This window comes from Felis catus, chromosome D3 (assembly GCF_018350175.1).
Source record: "Felis catus isolate Fca126 chromosome D3, F.catus_Fca126_mat1.0, whole genome shotgun sequence".
NCBI classification, from domain to species: Eukaryota; Metazoa; Chordata; class Mammalia; order Carnivora; family Felidae; genus Felis; species Felis catus.
In genome coordinates this window covers 60,832,409-60,851,638 of record NC_058379.1, presented here as the reverse complement: position 1 = coordinate 60,851,638, position 19,230 = coordinate 60,832,409, and the positions used below count along the sequence as shown (strand labels likewise).

At 38.3% G+C, this 19,230-nt stretch overlaps 1 long non-coding RNA gene and 1 pseudogene across 1 annotated transcript in view; one reads left to right on the top strand and one right to left on the bottom strand.

The window, feature by feature from the left end:
• The first annotated feature begins 1,321 nt into the window (after positions 1 to 1,321).
• LOC101082853 lies at positions 1,322 to 2,381 on the top strand (annotated as a pseudogene).
• Positions 2,382 to 4,690: 2,309 nt separating this feature from the next.
• The window catches only part of LOC123381404, a 37,507-nt gene continuing 22,967 nt past the window's right edge, over positions 4,691 to 19,230 (bottom strand). Inside the window, exons 2-3 of the long non-coding RNA XR_006588312.1 lie at positions 17,241 to 17,377; positions 4,691 to 4,750 (exon numbers count right to left, since the gene is read on the bottom strand). This is a non-coding gene — a long non-coding RNA (uncharacterized LOC123381404). The remainder of the gene's footprint in view (positions 4,751 to 17,240; positions 17,378 to 19,230) is intronic.

Below are 19,230 nucleotides of genomic sequence, written 5' to 3'. Positions count from 1 at the left end.
CTCTTGTCCAAGCTAAATAACCCAGCTCAAAACTTATCTTCTCTTAGGGCCTTTTACATTAACCTCAGAAACATATCCCTTACTCTGTATTCCTCAACACTATTCTAGTGTTCCATAAGAATATGATTTATAAAGTTACCATAGTTTATAAAACTGGAAGGCATGGTAGAAGTTTCCAGGCCAGTGGTTATTGCCAATGGTGCAGATCACAGTCCACTTGGAATTTAGATTTGTCTTTTAATACACATGACTGGGGCCTATCATCAGAAATTTGGATTATATAAGACAGTAGGGTATTGGTTTCATATTTAAGGTCTGAAGTCAGATAGGATTTGATACATATCATGGCCCCTTCTGTTTGTCATCAGAGTGACTCAGACAGTGCTTGTCAAACTTTAATGTGTACACTAATCACCAGAGATGCTCTTGAAAGTGCAGATTCTGATTCAGCAGGTCTGTGATAGGGCCCAGGATTTTTCATTCCCAACAAACCTCATCTTATGATGGTCCAGAGAATGACGCTTTCAATATAAAGAACCTAGAACGTCATTGCTTAATATATCAAAATCTCAATTTTCTCCTACATCAAATAGAGCTGTTATAAAAATTAAAGATATAAGATATACAAGGTAGCTTTATCACATAGCCCTGTACAGTAAATGTTAGACATTTAACAGTATTATTATTATTAAGGCCAACTTCATGGGCTTGGGCCTGTGCAGTTGCACAGAGCTCTGTCTTAAAGGGGCTCTGTATTTGGTTTAATGCTCCTGTCATCATCTTGAATTTCTTAATAATTTTATCTTTGAACTTGTATTTTATAAGTGAAGTTCAGTGGGGCATTAGGGCATGCATGTGAGCAGAGTATATACTTGAAATATGCATTATTACCAACATCACTTGCCAACCATTTACATTTAAAATTTACAAGTTACCAGGAGCTCAGAATTCTGATGGACTCAAGTGAATTTGAATTCAGTAAGACTCAAAAGTACAAGGTAAATTTGTTACATCTATGGCTAAGTAAGGCCACACTTTCCCCAAGAGATCATGCTTTCCATTTGAACCAGAACTTGCTTTGAATGAGGAGTGAAGACAATTGCAGCCTAAGATCATGAACATTCCAGGATCTCTATTATATCCTTTCTTACTCAAGTTACTTCCCTGTGTGTTAGCTAACCACTTACATTGAAAATACATCTTAGAAGGAAAGGAAAAGATAAGGCAACCCACAGTTCTTTTCTTTTCAATTATTTTTTACTTATCATTAAGCTGAAGGTAGAGTATTGAATGGGTAGAACATATGAATATCAAAAAGTGAAATGCATCGCCGCCCGTAATCCCCCCTGCAGACTCTCTGCTCAAGTTTGAGAGCAGAGAGTGTCGGGAGCCGAACACAGAGAAAAGGAGCCCCAAAGCACGGCCACTGAAAGGCAGCCCCCCAGCAGCCTGGACCCTCGGATCCAATCTCACAGTCAACAAAGACAAGCTTCCTGTGTCCCAGATCCTACCAAGTGAGCAGAAGAAATCTTGAATAGCGTCCTGTCCCCAAGGGAGTGGGTGGCTGCAGCCATGAGTCCAGCAGGTGTCAGACATGGAGAGGAAAGGTGCACCTCTAGGAACGGCCGGACCTGAAGCTGCAGCAGCGGCAGGCAAGGGGGACCAGCATCTACCCGGTGCGCAGGGAGCTCTGCTCGCAGTGTTTTGAAGAGCTGATCCAGGCGGTCATAGTCAACTGTGCAGAGAGGGGACTGCCTTCTCTGTGAGTCCAGGATGACATCTGCATGACCATGGCCGCCTACCAAAGTCTTGTATGAGAGCAGTGTGGCGTGTGGCACGAGGAAGGAGCCGCAGGCCCGACAGGGGAGGTCAGACATGGAGAGGAAGGGTGCAGACTTAGAAATGGAAAAGAGAAGTTTGGAGAAGCAAACGAAGGAGCAGAAGGCCAAGTGTAAGGCCACTGAGAAGCGGGAGTGCGAAAGGAAACAGGTGAAGAAGCACAAAGAGGAGATTCCATCCTTCAAGCTAAGCAGACAAATCCCCAGCTGAAGGTCCACGGGGGAAGCCATTATTGCACCCAAGAAGCAAAAATTTCCATATGGGTCTCAGCAAGCACTGTTACCCCATCATAAGCCTCTTGTAATAAAAAAGCTAGTTTCCTGAAAAAAGAAAGTGAAATGCAAATAATTTAGTTTTGTGTAGGACCCACTGTTCTGGTAAGACCAAAATATAGATGGGTATATGAGCTTAGATCATGAATTGTGCAAGTTTGGTGATTCCACACCCAAGTGCCTTTGTACATGCATTTAATTTTTTTTTTATGTTTATTTATTTCTGAGACAGAGAGAGACAGAGCATGAGCGGGGGAAGGACAGAGAGAGAGGAAGATGCAGAATCCGAAGCAGGCTCCAGGCTCTGAGCTGTGAGCACACAGCCCAACGCGGGGCTCGGACTCACGAACCGCGAGATCATGACCTGAGCCGAAGTTGGATGCTCAACTGACTGAGCCACCCAGGTGCCCCATGTACATGCATTTAAAACTGGCATTCTGGGGGCGCCTAGGTGGCGCAGTCGGTTAAAGCGTCCGACTTCAGCCAGGTCACGATCTCGCGGTCCGTGAGTTCGAGCCCCGCGTCGGGCTCTGGGCTGATGGCTCAGAGCCTGGAGCCTGTTTCCGATTCTGTGTCTCCCTCTCTCTCTGCCCCTCTCCCGTTCATGCTTTGTCTCTCTCTGTCCCAAAAATAAATTATCGTTGAAAAAAAAATAAAAAAATAAATAAATAAAACTGGCATTCTGCAATAGAAAGATGAACCGTAAAAGTCATGCAAATAATTTAAATTTAATTTTTCACTAATTAGGATGACATTAAATAGCAAATTAAACACACCATGACAGGTTGAAGGAGAGACCATGGAGTAAAGAGAAAAGCTTTATATTTGAATATCTTTAATGGATACTTTTTCCTCTGCTTTTTGAACTGGGGTCCCTCTAGTTTCATTTTATACTGAGCCCCAGAGATTCGGTAGCTGACTCTGCCATCATTATTAGAATCACTATCAACAGGTCTGGGTGGGGCTTCAGGTTGAAAATCCTAAATAAAATAGAAATAATTTTGCAAAATTATATAGATTGGGAAATCTATCTATAGTTGAACACAATTCCCACCCTACAATTTACTGATAAAACTAAGAGTATTTTTTACTTTGCATAAATATTGTATTCTGAGGAATGTCTGATTGTTTTATGTTGTGTGCAGATTCTCCTTCAGGAAGAAAATATCAGCATAAAGCTTGTTCCTTCTTGTATCATCTAGAATCGGTCCCTTTCTTCTCTGAATGCATGTGTTATTTCAGCTGGCCACACCTGCGACATAGCCCATACTCTCACCTGCATTATGATAACACATCATACCTCAACTCCCCAACTATACTGAGCCTTGGAGGCCTTCCTTGTAGCTCCCTTCACACTGGAGCTAGAAGATTTCCACACAACACAGTCCTTTCCTGATGAGTGAATGAGTGAATAGGCTAAGTAATTGAACAGACCGTGAACCCATTTGAATAATTACCAAAGGAAGAGGGGTCAGATTCTGAGGTATTATGTTAAATTCCAGTTTTGACTGCATTTATGCTTTCGCCAGAGAGAAAGCAGCCATGTGTCAGTTATCATACAGTGTTGCCTTCATCTTTCTGGAATGAGGCTGTTTGATTCCACTATTCCAATTTATTATTGTGAGATAAATAATAGTTCTTATAATTGAAAGTGAGCAGGAAGACATTGCACACAGTTTCTAAAGGTAAGAACTGCCTACATTGGTCCTCAACTGATGCAGCGTCTGCCCTATGTAGACATCTTTAAATCCATATTCCATTTATATAGTCCAATCCCAAGCAGCTAAGACTTCTACCCCATATATTGCACTGCACAATTGACTCTCTGCCTTGTGTGTGTGTATGTGGGTGAGGGGGGAGTTTGCTCTCCTCTGGTGCTTCATGTATCATCTGGTGCCAGAGGCTGTGAGAATACAACATTGATGGACCAATGGGCTGATCCAATATGGCAAATCCTATATTCCTGCTTGGGTACAAATGAATAACCTCATATAGTTCTGCACACATTCAACAAAATGATGAAAGGGAGAAAAAAACAAATGGAATTTCCTGATCATTGCATTCCACTTTATTTCTCTGTTCTAACTTTGTAAGTGAATTCAATGTCTGTAGAAGGCAATTGATGGCTCTAAAAGAAAAGGAAAGAAAAATGTTAAAGCCCCAAACCACAATTTGAGCACTGTTAAGCTAGGTTTTCTTCTCCTGCTGGAATTCTAAGCTGGGCTCCTCATCTTGCAGCCTTCAATGGTCATCCCTGCATTTCAGGGCTAAGGGATTGTAGATTCTGTAGGACAGGCCTACAGCCCTAGGTCTGCTGCCTCTCATTAGTAGGAGGAGCACGGAAATGAGGACAAAGAAAGGAAGAATTGATTAGGCATGTGTGAAAGAAAAAAGTGGTGCTTCACTTTTTCTCCAAATCTCTCCAATATGTCTTCTAAGGGATCATGCTCCATGCCAATCATTTCACCTTGTCCACAGCTCACACTATACATACTCTCAGCTTCTAACTTTCTAGAATGCCCTACAATTTAATTTTTCTGCCTATCTAATTCTTGTGCTATATATTCTCTGTGACCTACCTCCAGTATGAAGTCTTCCTTAATCAACCCAGACCACAATATTCCTCTGTCACCGTGAGTCTGAAAGATTTATTATATATTTCTTGTTTGTCATCATGTTGCTCTGTGCCCTAATTTTTATTTTGCACAAATATATATTTCTTTCTATTAAATAAGTTAATTAAGGGAAGGTATGGCACTTAATCTTTTTATCAGCTATAGTTCCTGGTAGTACCTTTTACATAATAAGTTTTACATAATACCTTTTACATAATAAGTTCCTAATTAATATTTATTAATTAAAATTACTGTTATCCTTAAAATAAGTATATGTAGGCCATCTCTTCATATGCACACACACAAATACATATATACATATACACACACACACACATATATACATATACACATATATATAGTAATATATGTGTGTATATATATATGTGTATATATATATATATGTATATAGTGATTTTTCTAAGTGAGTAATTTTCTGCATAGTCAATTGATTTTATTTTGATACTTCTACACTGGCTAGAAATAGCAGAACAGAACCTATATTTCCAAAGGCGGAGGTCCACCAAGCACTATCCAATTACCAGAGCTGCCCGCTTTTTCCCCCCATTGAGCATCGAGGGCCAGGAAGTCTGATTTCAACTTGATTATATCTAGGTGAAGAAAGGAGGAAGGAGGATACCCATCCATCACAGCCCAATCAGCCAATTTAAAAGATCAGGGCATATTAACCAGACAAGAATGAGCAGGACAAATGTGCAAAAGGGCCAATGGGCATAAACAATATATGCAACGCAAGGAGGCAATACTGCAGAAAGAGCTCAAAAATAATTGAATGCGAACACTATACATAAATCCAGATGAGATTCAAGCTGTGACCTTGAGGTGAAAAGGCTCCTTAAACGGCAACCAAAGCTTTCTATTCTAAAGGGATTAAATCTCTGAAAATCATTCTCTTTCTCTGCATTCATGTTTCACACTTTGTCATGCTCACATAAAAAGGGCAGATATACCAGCAATTCGGTGTTTACTTTCTTGTGTTTCTTTTCTTCCCAGATAGCTGGTATCGGCTTTACCACAGATCAGAGTGGGTGAGCCTTTTTCACCTTCTGATTATGGCTTGTAATTGTCAATACCAGGTTAGCAAGCTTTCTAATGGAAATTACCAGTGCACGGAAGAATGATAAAGCAATCTGCTCAGGTGAGAGAAGTATAGGCTCCGGAGCTCAAGTCATCTTTTCTAGGGCTTACAATAATTATGAGAGCAAATTTAATAAACTTTTGCATGAAACTTGTAACAGAATATCCCTAGATTCTATTGTTGCCATTGCATTGCAAACTTGAGAATACTCGCATTAGAACTAAAATGTTCAAACACAGGCTAGGCAAGGTTTTATCTTGACTGCTTTTCTATGGCCTCAGTGTAACATTTGAATCCAACTCCTAAGACAGGGATGCCTGTAGCATTTACAAGTTTGATTTTTCCTTTCTCACCAGACAGGTGGCAATGATCACAGAGCTCAAACTTATTTAGAATGGCAGCTACCACAACAGACAGTGGTTTCTTAGTTCAGAGCGTGGAAGGATTAAAGCTGGATTAGGAGGAGGAAGGATGTATTCCCAACGGGCGATATTTATAACAAGGAGAAGGCTTTTTTCCACCTCCCCTACAAGAATAACAAGGAGGAAAAATGAATCCCTGCAATGATTCTCAAAATGGCAAGATGTGGGCAGGACTTAAGAAATACACCTTTCTAATTCCCAGGCAATTTATTGTGTGTATGCCTAAGTATCCAATTAGCAGGCACAGATGCCATTTTGCATTAAAAAATATAGGGTTTTACAACTGCAAACCAGCTGTGCCCATAAATTTCACCAATCACTTTGCAGAGGTCTACCGAGAATTTAGACTTGAACCTCATGGAATTTATTTTCTTCTGTGTTAAAATAATCAAAGATTGATTGGCATTTTTGTCTAGTGAAATATTTTCCTTAAAGAAGAGTCAGAAATCACCATGCATGTAGAGTAATAAGCCTCATGAAAATCAACAGAAATAGGTTATTTCTGACCCATGAAAAGCCCACATTTTAAAACAGCTCTGGCCAATGGAAATTTTTGAAATGATAGAAATGTTCTATATTTCTGCTGTCCATTTCAGTAGCCCTTTGGCCCATGTGGTGACTGAGCCCTTGAAATGTGGCTAATTTAAGAAATTAATTTAAGAAATGTGGGACTGCATTCTTAATTTTACTTAATTTTAACTAGTTCAAATTTAAATAACCACCTGAGTGGTTCCAACAGCACCATTCAAATCATTCGTGTTGTTAATATGTCAATACACTAACAAAGATAGTCTGAAATCAAATAGGCACCTGTTGCTTAAAAGCCATGTGATAGCCACATGAGTTAAAATGGTTCACCTGTTAACCATTTTTTCATCTGGCAGGTGCCAATAATAATGGTTCTTCCAGTATTGTTGGGTTGTTAAATGCACAATATATAAATTATTTGACCTCTTGCCTGAAACAAAGTAGGTCTTTAATCAATATTTTTGCATTTTACTTGTCTCTCCCTCCTTTCTTTTATCCTTTCTTTCCTTCATTTATTAGATAAGAAAAAAGGACACCCCCCCCAAAAAAAAGCAGCAAATAGACAATAACCTTAATAAGGAATATTGTTATATCTGTCACTTCCTCAAGTGCATTGTTCTAAATGGGGGTTTTATGTGAAAGTCTAGTAAAGTATAACTGCCTCCTGTCTCCCAACCCCTCTCACAGCCTCTGCATTTACATGCACATACTTCTTCATGCCGCATACATTCCATTTAGTTCTCCATTTACCTATTGAATTTGGTGGTTCTCAATCAATTTTTATCAGGTTAGAAAAATCTAAACAGATTGAAATGATCCTCTCTGTCATTATCAAGATCTCAGGGTTAAGCACAAACTCACTGAACAGCATCTGTTCAGGACATGGCTGAGGTCAGCTTGCTCTTCTTCTGCCTTAACTTGCTACTCATTACACAGGACTTACAGGGAAGAGTGGGCAGCCCAATAGGAGAATATTGATTGAAATCAGATACAGAAAGGTCAAGAAATAAAGAGAATACCAAAAATCAAAATAAAATATTTTTATGGATAGTATCTGATATTTGCATAATCATTTTTATGTATTCACAGAATTTTCATATTTCTTATTGTCAATTTCTTTTATCAGCCCTTAGAAGGAGATCCTACAAACTATTTTCCCTGTTTCATAGGTACATAAACTAATAACCAAAAAAAATTAAGTAGAATGCTCAGGGTTTCTCATGAGGGTGGCCAAGAGAAGACTTCAACTCAGTTACATTTTTTTTCTACTGCATTTTTCTTTCCAATGGCCTTATATTTTTTTTTATTTTTTTTTAACATTTATTTATTTTTGAGACAGAGAGAGACAGAGCATGAATGGGGGAGGGTCAGAGAGAGGGAGACACAGAATCTGAAACAGGCTCCAGGCTCTGAGCTTTCAGCATAGAGCCCGACACGGGGCTTGAACCAACGGACCGTGAGATCATGACCTGAGCCGAAGTCGGCCGCTTAACCGACTGAGCCACCCAGGCGCCCCTCCAATGGCCTTATATTTAATTGTGCAGGTAATGCAAAGAAACAGAATTCATTTAGTCTCCAGATAGGTAGAGATCTTCTACCGAGCTCAAGCCAAAGAGTATTTATATATCAGGATGCAGATCCTTGCTTTTAAAGTTTGTTTATTGTTTTATTTTTCTTTTCCAATCGTCATTAAAATGTACCACTGATATCCTGTGTGCTGACCATTGTGATGTTTCTAAGAAAGGTGTTGGGGAGGACTACACTGTATGTGCATAGTGTGATGGCGGCTGGCGGTCAATAGTGAGAAAACTATATACTTCTCAACATGTTTTATGTGGCTGGGAACATTTACATTAAGGTCCATTAAGTTGCCAAAATGGAGAATCACAGCTGAGGGATGCTTAGTGAAGTGCACTAGTGTTTGGCAGGGGGAATGGAATTGATAAACCTACATGTGGTTGGTCTGCCAGCTGGTGGGTGGTCCCAGCCTTGTTGCTGGAACACTGTCCAATTCATTTCAAAAAATATTTATTAACAAGTTGGTGCAAGGCACCAGAGACAGTGCAGATGGGGTGGCAAGGCAGCACAAACCATGGCTCCGGTCTCCGAAGGGTTTCCAACAACAATAGATCTCAATATCTAGCAACAATGGCATGATTACCATATGCTAAACATTGTTCTAAAATTTCAACATGTATTGGCCACTGTAATTTTTATTTTATTTTTTAATGTTTACTTATTTATTTTGAAAGGGAGGGAGAGCGAGCATATGTGAGTTGCAGAGGTGCAGAGAGAGAGAGAGAGAGAGAGAGAGAGAGAGAGAATTCCAAGCATGCTCTGTGCTGTCAGCAGAGCCTAATACTGGGCTCTATCTCATGAACCATGAGATCATGTCCTGAGCTGATATCAGGAATCAGGAGCTTAACCAACTGAGCCACTCAGGCATTGCAACCACTGTAATGTTTGTAACAACTCTATGAGATACGTGCTGTGATCTGTTTGATCAATGAGGACACTTGATTGGTAGTTTTGCTAGCTTTCATAATGTCTCCTTTTTTGAGCATACGGCAGAATTACATTCACTGCTGCCTTGGAGTTGGCCATATGGCCATGTGTCTTGCTTTAGTCAAAGAAACGCGAGCAGCAGTGATGTGTGTCACTACTTGGGGAAGTGTTTAAAAGCTGCCACACAATTCCTCTGCTGCCATGGTACCCATTGACCTTCCACATGATGGAGACTCCATCAGCCTAGTCTGTGAGCAAGGACGAATGAGAGCAGGGATGTCACTGATATAAAATAAACATGAAGTAGGGTGTCATTTAAGCCTCTGAGGTTTTAAAGTTGTTTATTATGGCAGCATAATCTAGCACAGACTGGCTAATGAAACGTAAGAGTAAGAACAAGAGATGTATGAAGTTAATTGACAAAAAAGATACCACATGATTAGGTCCTAAGGAAAAAATAGCAATAATAAAAGCAGCTACCATTTATTAAATTCTTAGCAAGGTGCTTAGCTCATTACATACATTCTCTCTAGTTCATAAAACAAACCTACAACACTGTAATCCACATTTTATGGACAAGAAGCAGAAGCTTGGGTTCACTGAACTACTTAAGATGACATAAGAGATACAGAACTATGAATAAAATCAGGTCTTTTCTGTCTTCAAAACTCACACTGCCTATAGACGGGACCTCAGCCAGCAGCATACTTCAACTCCCTCCACTATGGAGTTGAAATAATTACAAGCATCTTTCCTTTTCTCCTTCTTCCCTTCTTATCTTCCCTGCCCCGTTTTGTCGTTTTATCTCTTCATCCTCTCTTGTTCTTGAATTCTTTCCTCTTTTACCCCATTTCTTGTCTCCTAATTCCTGCCTTCTCATTTTCTCCAGATATCTATTGTGCATTTTGTGTGTGTGTGTGTGCCCATGTAGGGGATGTGGGATTTTCCTCAAGATAGCCTCTGCATTGCTAACCCCAGTGGGTAGAGGCCAGGGATGCTAGTAAGTATGTCAAAGTGCACAGGACCTCCTCCCCACAATGAGAAAATAATCCAGCCCATGTGTCAATAGTGCTGACTTGGAAAAACACTGCTCCATATGATCAGAAGATGCATCACTAGCTCTTTTTCACATCTGAATCTGGGACCTCCTGCCATACTTCATCTTTTGGTTAATCAAAACTCGATTTCACCTCTTCCACAGGAGGAAGTAACTTTTTTTTTGTTTCTTTCTTCCCAAGTCCTCAGTCTCAGGGGTTCCCTGCTTATGTCTAGACACTTTCTGTGATTCAGGGTAGGGGTTGGTGTGTGGGATTTCAAATCCTAGTTCAATCCTTCTAATGAGATCATAGTATTCAGTAGCATCTTAGGATTTTAAATCTCCACTGACATTCCTGCGTTTCCAAAAATTAGATCCATGGAAAACTATGTCAGAAGAATGTTCATATTCAATGGACCAACAAATTTCCAAATATGTTATATTTGGAAAATTCTATAATGGAATTAAAAAGATTACTATAGGGCTTTTCTGGGCATTCAATATGCATTATGTCTTGAGAATCTACAAATTGGAGATAACATATGAGTGTTTCTTCAATATATTTTATCACAGAACGTTTTTCCCAAAGATCATCTTTTCGGACTTTGCTTTGTAGCACATAATTTGCAAATTGTGACTTCTCCAACTTGCTCATTTGACTGAGGTCCAGAAAGTGAAATGACTGATTCCAGTTTAAAGGGCTAAATCTTGACAGTGCTGGAATCTGAAGCTAGGAGTGCTGACCCTAATTCGTTGTTCTTTTCAATACATGTCAGATAATAAAATCATGTATCAATCCCAGGGCATCCCTACATTGCAAGCATTTCTATTTCACTCAATTATTTCTTTAAAATAAAAATATATACACATTGACATAAGAATAACTATGCTATGCTCTTCGTGTATTTTTCTCATGTAATATTTAGGTTTATAACTAGTGTTACAAATGTTTGTTAAGAGGTTTGTGCATGCCTAAAACATCTATAGTTTTGTTGAGACTTCCTACATATTATCAACTGAGGAAGAATTATACTACGCTGACGAATTTACCTAGTTCGATGAACCCATAATATTTTATATTAATATAAGAATTTTTTGAGAATCTCTTATAGTGGAGTGTACCTTATTTCACTAAACATTCTACTCTCACACTTTTTCCTTTATGATGTTCTGGATCATTAAACACAGGTTATTATCTTATCTTGGGTCCATTGAAAGCAGAACTTAAGACAAAGAATAAAGGCGAAGGAAAGAGGAAGGGAGGCGAGGAAAGATGGAAGCAGTGTAATGTGATGTGTTCTTATGAGGCCACCACTGTATAATTAGCTGCAAACTGAACTCTACCTTTTTTTACTCATTTCTAGTTTCCTACATTAACCAACATGCATTGCTTAATTTGGCAGATTTCTAATCTTCAAATTTTCTCAAGATGTACCACTTTATTTCCAAATTCAAATACCAAGTTTTCAGATTTCCTCTGATTTGTCCATAACTGGACTTCAATTGAACCTATTCTGAAATTTCTAAGAAATATATGACTTCAACCGTACATTATGCTCCATGTTTTATAACAGGATTTCCTTTAGACATGTCTGATGTTTCTACTAGATTATAGAAACCCTATCTGGGCAAATATGTTGCCTTTTCTTTTTATTAAAGTTTTTTTAAGTTTATTTATTTATTTATTTATTTATTTATTTTTGAGAGAGAGACAGAGGGAGTGAGCAGAGAGGGCCAGAGAGAGCGCGGGAGAGCGAGAATCCCAAGCAGGCTCCATCCACACTGTCAGCACGGTGGCTGATGCTAGGCTCTAACTTACAAACCATGAGATCATGACCTGAGCTGAATGCTTAACTGGCTGAGCCACCCAGGTGACCCAGATATGTTGCCTTTTAAAACTCTTTGTATCTCTCAAAGCATCCTACACAGGACCTTGCACATTGCTGATTCTCAGTACAATTTTGCTGAATAATTGTTTGTTTAACTTTGTTTATATTTTCTTTCAATATACAAACCTACAGGCTTTCTTTTTCCAAACCTGACCTTTTTCCACCTATTTTCTCAGGAAGTTCTTAACCCCTTTTGACATAAGGCAATTGAAGAAAATGCAAGTAAGAAAATTGTTTTCCTTACATAAAGCTTTAACAATGTTGCTGAAAGGCATAACGTGAAGTAGTTGCAAGTACAGCAGGCCAACATTTCTAGTCTTTGCACTGAGGCTAATTAGCTAAGCAACCTTGAGAAAGTCATCTTACCTTTCTAAAGCTTCATTTCCTTATCTTTAAAATGAGCTATAGTGTTTTCTATATGAGCTACTACATAGGATTGTTTCAAAGAACAAACACTATCACATAAATACATTTTGGAGGTGCAGAGCACCATATAATTGCAAACACTATCATGAATAGAAAATAATAGTGTCTCTGAGTAGGGCAGGGCTTTGAAAACATTTAGTCCTGTCCTCTTCTGTTAGTGTTGAGTAAACTGAATACCAGGAGGTTATAGAACTTGTTCAAAGTCACAAAACTGGTTGATGCCAGAGCCAAAAATGAACCTAAGGATTGAATCATTCATCATTTTTATTTCTGTTGAAATTCTACTCCCAGATTTCCAGCTCACCTGATCTCTCTAGATTATCAAATCGTTTCTTTCCTCTATCCCCAATGCATTCACTTTCCATGGTTCAAGATTATTTTTTCTGATTCCTTGAAGAGGTCAGAATCACTGTGTGTCACATTTATGTAGGCTCTTTTATCCTTCTATAATTCTAGGCTTCTAAAATTTGACTTCAAACTGGAGTCCTAGCCAGGTCTCTGACTGGCTGTGTTCACATTGGCTGGCATCTTCTAGCATGTCCCTACTAAGCCAATCTGCTTTGAAGATCATACAAAGACTCCTTGATTTTTCTGATTTGAAAACTTGCCCTCTCACTTCACGTGAGTTATTCTTTCCAGATGGAGGGTTTCTCCCACCTCTGTGAACATTTGTACAACAAAGCTAATTCTCTGGGGACATTCTTTGGTAATTTGTCACTCAGGTATTCCCAGAGGTGGAAGATTAGTTCCAAGTTCTTTTAATTGCGTAATACCATCCATGGTAAAATTAAGTACAATTCTTTCAAAAAATTCTGGCCTTCTCTAACCCAGACAAGATTTTTAAAAATGTAATATTGTACTTTATTATTACCACTGGTGTTACTCTTAGTTTCGAGAACATGAAAAGTAGGTTCATTCATTAACACAACTCAATTTGTTTTTTTTCTCATTCTTGAAGAGGATGTTATATTAGTTGCTTTTGAATCTTATCAATCTATTATTTTCTTTGACAGTGAAAAAAAAAGTCAGAAAATCCAAGCACTTTCTGTTGCCAGTAGTCAGATGAAACTCATCTATACGAAATGGAATGAAAAACTGTTTGATGAGCTAGACTTGAGGCAGGAGGACAGGCCTCATATATCTCATTGTTTTATTTGCCTTCCTTGGTCCTCCAATAACTATTCCCAATTTTGTTTTGCATCATCTGTTTTCCCAAAATATACTCCTTAGGCTTTTATATTTATAGGTCCTTCTTTCCTTTTCATTCCTTTGATGCTCTCCCCCCCCCCTTTTTCTTCCTTCTCCAATTATTCTACAGAGGTTTTTATTGACTTTAGCCTTTGATAGCTCTATGTATTTGAAAGCAGCCATTCACCACCTCCTCTGGAGAAGTACCAATAAAGTGCAAAACCATTATCACAAAACTGTTTCTCAAAGTTTTGTCACATCCCAGACAGTTTCATGAAGATATGCTGAAAGGATTTGTTTTCTTTGTTTCTGCTTTAGGGATTGCTAAGGGCAACAGGCGATCCGGGAAAGGGATTGTAAATCATGGATTATTGTGACGCATCTTATTTTTTTCTGGGGTATTTTCTTTTCTTTGGGCCAAAAAATTCAAAGTTTTGTGCAAAAGTATTTTCTAATGTCCTGTGCCATATCAGAAAAATAGTGCATGCTTTGTTGCTGGAAATCTTGAAAACTCTCCAAATGATTTTTAAATGATTTTCATCTCCAGGTCAGTAAGAACTACATTAAGTAGCAACAGATTTTGACATTAAAGAGTTTATAGAGTATTTTTATAAGAACAATTTTCAGATGCCTCTTGTGAAGTGGAGAGAAGGACCTAGAATCAACCTAGGTAGATCATGTAAATATACTGACTCTAAGGGGGGATACTCATTGTTAAGTCTCTACTTAGAAAACTCTGAGGTATTATATGATAGGTCACTGGGAGTCCTCTGTATAATTTTAGTCTTTTCTGGTCAGAAGTATCAATAGTCTAGAGACTCAGTTATTGGGATATCTATAGTGATGAAAAATATGTGGATTTATTTTGAATGGAAGATGAATTTTGAGTTTTGGAAATCTTGATTGAGGAGCCTGATGATGTCCATGCTGGGCATTGGTCCATGCATCAAGTCTGGAGCTCAAGAAGGAGATCAAGACCAAAAGCATAGTCTTTCCCTACATTTTACTAAAATATATGCATCGAGCTCCTAAATGAGGGCCACCTTGTGGTGGGCCCCTGGGACACAGTAGTAAAAAACAAAAACAAAAACAATAAAAACAAACCAAAAAAAAAAAAACAAAAAAACAAAAATAAGAACAACAAAAACCAAAACCAAGAAACAGTTCTTGACCTCAGGGAGTTTGACACAGGTAAGAGAATTTTAAGCAATCCCTGTGAAGGGAGCTGGAGGAGGAGTCATAGAGACAGGAAAAAGAGAGAGAGAGACAGAGACAGAGACAGAGAGAGACAGAGAGAAAACTGACATGGAATCCATAGAAAAGAGTATGATGAACAATTTTCCAAGTGTATCCAACTTGGATAGGGCATTTTAGGAAGGTGAATATTAAAAGGAAGGTATTGAAGTCAGTGAAATTAGGAAGAAATATTTTATTTTGTGGTAATTCATTTTTTTTGTCTACACTGGGAGAACCCTATCCACAACAAAAATGGTAAGAAATCACCATTCTCCAAAAGATATTTATAGTATAGGTTATTTTTTTATGAATTTACAGATTTGCTTTTCTGAATTACTTGGTGTTTATTCATGAATATACATTTTATCCTATACTATCTTGCACATTTATTGATCATTAAATATTCAACAAGGCTTTTTGACTGATTGATGAAAACAAAATGAATATCCATCCCTCCCCATTTAGCACAGTTATCTTCTGACAGTATAAATTCAATAAAGATGTACCAAGGACTTCTTAACAATGTCCCACACACAAGTCATGATGCAAACACTGAGAGAAGGGTACAGATGTGTTAATTAATACACATGAAAAGTAAATAACAATTCAAGGCAATATACTAGGCAATTCAGGAGGGTTCTTATTAGATTCATTGGTTCTTTCATGCATTAAACCCATTATTCATTCCATGTATATGTATTAATATGACCTCTACATTTTCTTCTAAATCTAAGCATCTCTGATCGTATAGTTTGATGACTTCGAATCCATGCACTGACCTAGGTTTGCCTTGATTTTTTTTTCTTTTTTTGTGATATGTGTGATCTAAATAGCCTTAAGGAAAGAGGTTAGAGGACATAATTTTTCTTTCTATATCCCCTAAAACTCTTGGCAACATGTTATGAGAGTAGGTAATTTTCTCTGGTTAACTACTTGCTAAATGAGATAAGTATAAATATGTACATAAACATACACAAACAGATATATGTAAATATATGTGTCCACTAAATGAAGGGTCAGTCTCTCACCAATATTTTGTGTTTTGTCCTAGATTCAGTTACTTATCCATAGCAGTCTCTTGCTAAATGACAGAATGAAGTATCATCCAGGGCATTTTGATATACACAGTTTAATATAGCTGTTCTAATGTGACCATTTTTATACAGGGGATTTATTTGCAGAGCTTTTTTATTTGTCCCCATCAAAATGTAAATTCACTGTCCTCTGTATCTCTTTGTTTGTATTTACTAATGAAGGTATGTAAATGAAGTCTCTGATTAACAATCCATTCTTGATCTCAGTTCCAACACAATGCCCATCCCAAAGGCAAAGTGGGCAAAGGAACTTTACTTTATTCATTGTGCATTCATTTCTGTTGTGTTTGTGTCCATTTCCTGCCTATTAAAAACTCTCCATACTTCAGTATAAATTACAGAAGAAGCTAATCTGATTGGCCTATTTAATTAGTACTAACCTTATTGGGTAGAGTCATTTATCACTGAATACACTATTCTTCACCATGTAGTATCTACCCAGTTCCTTTGACTCACAGGGACATCTGATCCTGATTCAATCAGTAGTGCTTGAAGAACACTTCAGTACCTATTTCCCCAAGCACTGGTCTGTGGATATGGCATGTTCAGAAAGAAAGAGATAGTGGGTATAGCGTGCTGACCATAAGTGCTAATTTCCTGAGATAGCTCCAGCTTGCCTCTGCTCTTCTGCTATCCCAGCCTTCTAGCTCCCTGATTCTTTCTCTGGAGTGGTAATGTAGGTATTCTCTCCTTCATGCCATGGCTGCCATCTTGCTACATGTACAGTTTCAAGGATGTTTCTGTCTAACATGATCCATGAGAAGAAACACAAACACAATCATCACCTTCCAGCAGGGACGCAATTCAAAGACATCTTGGTTTACTTTATCCACAGGGAATATCACAGGTTCCTTTAAATGCTGTTTGTGTTGGAATCCACAGTCTCCATATGTTGTACATTTCTCCTCTAATTCCATCATAATCCCACCCAGATGTTACCAGATCATCTATAAGCTGTGGACTACATAGTAAATCTAGCTACCAATACATCTTTTGTGTAGTAAAAAGAGAATAATTAGAACACATGCAAACACATATGAACAACCACAGATAAAAGCATTATTTGTCAGTTATACTGCATATCAAAATACCTTAGCTGGTATTATTTTTCCCAAGGCATAGTATAGTCTTTGGTCTTAGTCCAGAATTCCAGTTGGCCAGACCTCTTAGTCCAATGGTATGAGATGAACACTTGGTCATCAGGAATCCAAGGCCTATGTGGTCTTGCCTGTGAATGTAGTGGTAGACTGCTATTAATTTTCATCACTGATAATGATTATATAAGAGCCTCCAAAGGGGATTCAGTAAGTCCCAAATTTGCCAGGTACCAAGATTCATTTCTAATATTTCTGCATAGCACCATAGCACTTTTTAAAAAACCTGTTTCTGTGAAATTAACGAGTTTTGAGATGGCTAATATGAAGTTTCAATTTCCAGCTTACTGAAATATTTGTCTTTTCCCAGGGTTGAATTATTTTTCTTTTGGCTTTTATCACTATAGAAAACCAGAAAACAAAGATTTTGAGTTATTCTTTTAAGAATGATCATGAGGGGCACCTGGGTGGGTTAGTCGGTTAAGCATCTGACTCTTGATTTCTGCTCAGCTCACGATCTCACACTTCATGCGATCGAGCTCTGCATCAGGCTCAGTGCTGACAGTGCAGAACCTGCTTGGGATTCTCTCTCTTCCTCTCTCCTTGCTGCTTCCCTGCTTGCGTGTATGCTCTTCCTCAAAATAAGTAAATATACTTAAAAAAATAAGAATAATCATGAGATTCAAGTGGACAGCTCCAAACCACGGTCTCAGGTTTCATGTTGTTACCATGTAACACCAAATATTAGATGGTGTTTCAGAGATCAGATCACAAGTTGGAAGACAAGCTCATCTGGGAAGAAGTGCTCATCTACTCAGTAAGTAATCCCCCAACAGTTTTTGTTGTGTTTTGTTTTAAATTTTATGTTTTATAATGATAGTACCTGTGTATGATAGGCTACATGATTAGTGAATCCCATTTAGATCAAGCCACTTTACATCTGGAGCAAATACTGTTGTTTGCCAATGCCAATGCTCATTTTCCTATCTCACTTTCTCAAAAGAATTCCATGTTTGTGCAACTACCTGCCCCTTAAGGAAGATTACACTATTACAAGTTCTTTAAGCATGGTAATTTGATTACACTTGCTAGTGATTGGTTTAGGGGTGAACATACGACCTAATAGGTAGCTCTGTTGAGCAGCTTCTGACGAAAAATAAAATTCCCTTAGTCTTAAAAAAAAAAAAAGATAAGAAACAGATGAGGTTTCCTTCTGCTAGATGTTATTTTCTCGTCATTTGATATATGTAACTTCAGCAGGCCTTTGAAATTTAAAGGGAGGTAGCTGGCTTCCCTTAGAAGAAAATGCCAAAGTTGTGCCAGCAGACCTAGAGGACAAGTACACTGCCCTACTGGGGATGTGCCCAAAATGTGGGCAAACACAGAGGAAGAAATAACTAACTTTCCCTCGGGGAGCTGTAAAATTTTCAAGAAAAGGTGGTTTTTAAAAAAAAAAGGATTCATAGATAAATAGTAGTTCATCAAGAGCAAGTATGGCAGAAAGAGGTGATCAAGGTAGAATAAATAGAATATGCAGAGGCACAAGGCATGTCAGTAGAGGGAAACTTTCCATAGGTTATTCAGGGGAGATAGTCAGGAAATGAAGCTAGAAAAAGTTGATCACGGCCGGATAGTGGGGGTCATTTTCCAAGTTGCCTTAAAGAGTATGAAATTCAAATGCAACTGATAAGAAACAGCTAAAAGTGCTTAAAGATTACCCATTCACGTTCACTTTTGGAAAGTTTTTTGGGAGGATGGATAGAAAAGTGTAGATTTATGTAGCACGGAAAACCATCAGCAGGCAAAGTAGTAAAACAGGTGAGAGACATGACAGAGCTAATAAAAGACATTGGTTTCACTTAATTGACTGACCCTTTCCTTTCAGGGAACTTCACACCCTACATTTGAAACCTGGCTTCATTTCGCCAATTTCCAAGGCAAGTCTTTTCATAAAATGTGCACAAGTATTTTATGTTTTCAACCTAGC